Here is a 6601-nt window from a genome sequence, read left to right on the forward strand (position 1 = left end):
TCTAAGGAAGACTTTGTCTTAGTTTGGCTGAATAATCTAAATAGAGAACAGTTTGGAAAAGCACCTAACCAATTCGGGTACAGAGCTAACATATCCTTCAGAATTAACTTTCACAAGTGACTAAAAAGTAACTCCTTAATCTCTCGATCCACTTTTCCCTATCTCCATCTTGCTTGCTTTGGTTTTAATGCTTTTTTGTTTCCTTTCCTGTTCTTTACTCATTTTTTATCTATTTAGATTTTGATGGGCAGAAACTATAGTTTCACCTTTTAACTATGAAAACCCAACTGCCCCTTGAGTGATAAACAAATAAAACGTTATTAATAATTTTTTTCTCTCTTAGCATTTGTAGTACGTGCATCACCTTGGTTCCCAGGAAAGTATGCAGAATAAAGTAATGCAAAATCCCCACTAGTATTACAGGCATTTTGTCTTCAATATTCCTACCAAAGCTACGAGCCCTCTTGGCACAATTACTTGTTAATATGTGAGAATCCAAAAGTGAAATTTGGTAGAGAAGCATGAGTAAATGAAACTAGTTTATTGTCACTGTCTGTTTTAACAGAAATATACAGAGCAAATAAATGGCATTGAAAGCAGTTTCATATACATGCCTTTTTGCCCAGCAATGTCCCTCTGCTCCAGCCCAAAGGGTGCTTTACATCTCATGCACAGACAGCAGAACACTACTCACTGCAATTTGCAGGAAAACGTGGCGTCCTCCCTGCTCTGCCTTTTCCTTCTCATTTATCCACTCCTGACATCTCAAGCACCGTCTGTTCTGGTGGTTCAAAGAGAAACCACCCTGGACACAGGTGGTTATTTTAATTCTCTGAAGTAGCTGAATGATGAAAGGGAAGCACAAAGGTCAGGAACCAGAAATCCTGACGGGGCCAAGCTGCCTGAAGAAGTCTGATGTTAACAGATGTGTAAACCAGCCAGTATCAGAAGGGTGCTGATTTCCATGGGAGATGAGAGCTCTGGGGAGATGCTCGCATAGCAGAAACCAGGAGAAAACCACTAACAGTATCATGGAGGTTGTGAATTACATCTGTCTTGTTCATAAGCTCTGCCGGGAAACCTGAGTTTCCTCCTCTGATGAGACTGATCATAGGACTGGAAAAACATCTTAGAAAGTGGGAGATTTTCCTTCAAGGGCACTGCAACTATTATTACACAAAATAACGTACAGAAGAGATGTATTCCCTCCTCCTTCCAGACAGTCATTCTCCAGAGGCCTCCAGGGCAGTGCCAGATGCTTCCCTTCCCAGCATGTCAGATCACGCAAGGATTCAAAATGTATTTACATAAAAAGTCAGAATCCTTGATCTGAAAGGAAGAGAACTTGGTAAAAGCTTTGTACTGATGGGGAAACAGAATGGTGGAAAATTAATGATAAATAGATGACACCTCTTTTCAAGACCTCCTGTAGGCCATGGCAAGTGATTGCATAGCTACCCATTTATCTGCATCTCTCTCTGAGTGGTTGCCTATCAGTATGCCAGAAATCTTTCCATCGGTAAGTATTGATCACTACTCGGTTTGACCCGAGGGCTCCCTTTTCACGCAAACATGTCTTTAAGATGTGCTTCTGGAAAATGGAGTGACCTCTAGTTTATGTTCTACTTCGTGAAATGATAATAAGAAGAAATATGCAGCAGTCTGACTCAATAAATCAAAAAGTCCTGCCTTGCACATGCACAAGGTAGAATATTCCACGAATACCTGAGATGCTACAGACAGGTCTCTTGACTTGAGCAGGTGCAATGAAATCTACTTTGTTCCTACGCACCTTGGCAGAGAAAATATGAGTGGAACTCTGAAAAATGCATCCACAGGACAACTCCTTTCCAGAAAGGTGTGATATGCACCAAGAGACTGGATGACTTCTTGGGAAAGTGACTTCTGCCACTTACCCACAAAGCATGAACAGAAAGGAGGATTTAAAATTTAAAATTACAGGTTCATCTGTAATTTTCAGCAGCTTTTCTCAGGTCCTGACTGTGGGAAGCAAGAGTTGTGTAGCCACCATGTATTTGGTCATTAGCTAACTTGATGAAAACAGCCAGCTGGGGTTAATCACAGCTAAAGAAAAGAGGTTTGTCTGCATTTATGAGAGTGATGTGAATAGCTCTTCTATAGGAACTGATCTAGGATGCACCTTGAGGTGTAGGAACTGGTCTGAAAGTCAATTGAGTCACTTCATAAAAGGCATAGAGTACGTTTTGGTTGCTATTGGTATAACAGAGCTCTCCCTTAAAAAAATCCTCTCCTCATTTCTTTACTTCTTCAAACGAAATTGGAATATCTACCACTTCTTCAACTGAGAAACAACTGAAATTCGCTCCTTAAGGATAAAACAAGAGGGGTGGGTGGAAGAGACACATAAGAAATGGCACAAAAAGCTAATATAGATTTTGAGGATGTTTCTTCTAGGCCACTTCCCTTGACATTCAACACTGAAAACCATATCCAAAGTACAGGTAACCAAATAATTTGCAATAGTGTCGGAGACGCTCCTGCACAAAACACAGCAGTATAAAAGAGCAGCTTTAACAAATTCCAGAGATAGGTCTGCAGCAAAACCCGCTGTCCCATGCAGCTCCTCTCCCTCTCTGCAGGAAACTGTGTCCAGATCCAAGTTTTGTGGTTGGCCCTTACTGTATGCTGTTCTAAGCCGAAAGTCCAAAGGCAAAGCTCCCCATAAAAGGTGGACTTGCCAATGCAGGTTTGATTCTAAAGTAAATGCCACATTCTGACAAAGACTACTAGAGCCTTGGACAAGCCAGAAAGCGTGTCAGCTCTTCACAAGACCCAGCTACACACGCGCACACTCACCTACTCGTCACTGCACAGAATGTGTGGCTCAGGAAAAAGACTGCTGTCTCAGGCTCTTCTCAGGCCTGCCACTCTTTTAAACTCGAGACAGTGGGAACCTTTCTGTGAAATTCAAGTGGTCTTTGTTAAGTGCCCCCCCCCCCCCCCCCTTTTCTTCTCCAGTAAACATGATGGTAGAGATCCCAATGGACTTATTCTGAGAAACTCCTGTAAAATGGTTTTGTCCCCTTTCTGTGAAGCAAGTTCTGATTGGAGGGGTATTCACAAACCATATAGGAAAGAATGGGTGTGAAAATGCAAAGGCCATTCTTACCCAGATGGGCAATGAATAGGCGTTTGCCAGTTCAAAAAACAAAAAAAAAAAAAAAAGAAGGAAAAAGCAGAAAAAAAGAAAAGAAAAGAAGTCCAGACAACTGCACAGATTACGCACATTTGCAATCCTCCTGGGACGCAATTTGAAGCTGGCATGGCATAAAGGTGAAACATATTACTGTGCAACTTTGAAAAAAGCTCCGTTTGCCCATATGCAAATGTACCGATTAAACTGTCAGGCTATTCACAGAAACATGCATGGAATTCATCCTCAACTAGTAAGAAGGCCGCAAACGTGGATGGGAAAGGAAAAAACTTTTGTTGTGTAATACATGACTGAGTGCTTAGATTAGTGTTTCCCTGAATCTCATCCACCCCTCCCGCTGACTTTTATGCTATGGGCATTCAAAAGAAAGTAGATTTTACCATGACAATAACAATGACAACCTCTCCAAGTACAGTACGAAAGGAGAAGGCAATGGCAGAAGGAAACAGCAGGCAGTGGACTCCTGGAAGATGCTATAGAAAACGTGGAAGTGCAGCAGTGAGGTACGTCAAGCGTGGCTTGAAGGCGATTTTCTTTTTGCCAAAGCTATCATACATAGGCCTACATAAGGCTAGAAAGGTATGGCTCACAAAGGTGATTTTTTTGTTTGCCAAAAACATAAAAAATGATCCCAGCAAACAGATGATGTAGTAGAGCTACGAAGATGTACGGAATACTGAAAGTCTACAGCAGGCCACACACAAATGGCTATGTTGTACATTTCAAAATGTATTTAGTAAGGTTTTTTTTGTACAGCCACTAGATGTCCCTTTCTGCAAAGCCAATGCTTACAGCCTTAATGCTCATAACTGAAAGATATCACAGAATTTGATTTTCTCTAGTGTCCTTTAAAATCACAGTATCTCAAAGCTCATTGCACAGTAATGACTACCATTTCTAGAAACACTGCGATGATGAAACCACCACAGCTACTGTAACTCAGCAGTAGCTCAGTGCATAGCCTTCACCTGAAGCAAAACTGCCTAGGATGCTGGAATCCAAGCTCTTTTTGGAAACTTACTGTGTGGTCTTTCACAGGAATAACTAGCAGAGTGAACCCCAAAGGCTCTGTCTTGCGTTCAAACTTAGGAGGCAAAGAGAATAATCGTCTTATATCCTTGAGAACTGGTAGGCTTGCTGAGACAGATATAGATTGAAGTTTTGCCTCAATTTTCTGCAGTAGCATTTAGAAAATTGTTTGGCAATCCATCTCACTGCTACTTAGACAAGATTAACTAGAACTACCTTGATATTGTTGCCTAGTTTGTCTTCCTGACAAGCTTCTCAGGCCTCGGACTGAGAAGAATACACACTTTGAGAGACGGTAGAAAAGTTGGAGGCGTTATATCTCGTATAGAATATAGTATCTTTACATTCTTATCATCAAAGTGACAAGTGCCTCCCTAGGCAGGAGAACACCCTGGGCTAAGACAAAGATGTGGCAGTTAGGATTGGTAGGCTTTCTTCCTCCTCCTGGAGCCGTTTCTCTGTGCATCTCTAACCCAGCCACTGGTTCCTGGGAGCGCCACAAGCCTAAGGAACCTGCTGCTGCTGGAGACAAGCATTATCATCTGCTCCATACTCTCTTCCTCTACCACGCGTAATTCTGGAAATCTCTAATCCTTGGTCTCCACACCAAGCGTCGGATGACCACAGCCTCCTGGCTGTATCAAAAGGATGCATTAGGGTCTTCAGTTAGTCATCTAGCCTATTCCTTTTCCTTGTGGTGGGAACAATTTACCTACACTATCTCTTCAGAAACTTGTCTAACATGTTTGCAAAAAAGAACAATGTGAGGGACTTGCACTCCCTCCCCAGACAGACTGTCTATGTCTGCTATCTTTATAGCAAGAAATTTTTCCTAGTATCTGACTTTGAAACCAATTACTCATCCTTTCCTCCAGCAGACACAGAGAACTACTGACCGCTTTCCTCTTCATAACACTCTCTCATGTATTGGAAGGTGCCTCACTTTTCTTCTTTAGACCTATCTTTTCTAGAAAATACAAACTCAAGTCTCCCAATCACCCTCACTGGTTATATGTACTCTCCTCATTCTTCTCTTCTTCTGTCTTCTATCCACTTTGTCCTTCTTTCACTTAAAATGCAGTGCCCCAAAGTGGATAAAGTACTCTAGCTGAGTGAGGTGAATGAAACAGTTGCCTGAGACACTTCATATATGATACTCTTCAAAGACCTTACAGAATAAATAAAACCAAGCAAACAAAGCCCTGTTATCAAAACAAAACTCTACCGATTTTCCTTAAGAAAGGTATGTCTCAGGAAAGAATCCTTAATTTGGAGTGAAAATCTCAACTGTTGCATAAACATGACAGTTCAGTGGAAATACAGCATTTCCATCACAACATATGAAAGCTACTATAGCCCCACAATTTCCATAGGAAGTTTTCTCATTTCTATACATTAGTGTCTCCTGTTCCAAACTTAGCACCATAACCACGGGTGCTTCCTTCAGCTCCAATAACCTGATTTATCCCTAGTGACGAAGTTTTATTTTCTGTTGTTCTCAAGTTAGTTACGCTAAAATAAAACTGGATTAACAGAGAAAAAATTCATATCTAGTGTTTCCATACACAAAATTAGTCCTGCATCAGGTTCCAACCCTCTGGGACCAAATTTAGCGGAGCAACATTTTTTCCACTCAAGGAAGTGAGTTGAATTCAAATCCTGAAAACCTGGTAGTGGCTGACTTCTCAGTATATCTCCATGATGCTAGAGAGGCCGATTTAGCCAATCCTGCTCAGACTGATTCTCCTGAATACTTGGCCTCATTCTGAGCAGGGGCCTGCAAGAAGAAAAGCTTGTATGGAGTTTCAGGAACACGGAAGAACATTTGTATCCTCAGCAGGAGATCTGACCAGGAGCAGCCCTTGCTTTCTGTTGCTTTAAAGGTTTGCTGGAGTTTTCACCCAATCATCTGCTTGAACATCTTGAAAATCAGTAATTCCTTCTATAATATCTATCCAAAACAAACACCAGATGACACTACACGAATTGCCCTAACCCTACCAGATTGTTGTTAGAATCAAAATATGTAGCAGTCTACATTTAACAGGAAGTACTGTATTTTTACCAGCACAACATCTATTAATGTGTCAGTAATATACTCTATGGAAGAAAGAATCACTGCGTTCTGAAAGCTGTCAAACTTCTCTAAATTTCATAGTCTAATAACTACGTTTATTTGAAAGACAGAAATGCATGCACACACAAACACAACCTTATTCTCCAAGGAGCAAACATATCAAGTAGATGGCTAATAAGAAAGAGTTTGCTTAAACTTTGTTCAGGAGACAGGCTTTTTCTGCAGACTAGAGAATGTTCAGCAAATTTCCTATGGACAAGTTATTCAGTTAATTGCCCTGTCCTTTTTAGTGTCTGCCT

The sequence above is a fragment of the Platalea leucorodia genome (assembly GCF_965183815.1).
Source record: "Platalea leucorodia genome assembly, chromosome: 2".
Classification (NCBI taxonomy): Eukaryota; Metazoa; Chordata; class Aves; order Pelecaniformes; family Threskiornithidae; genus Platalea; species Platalea leucorodia.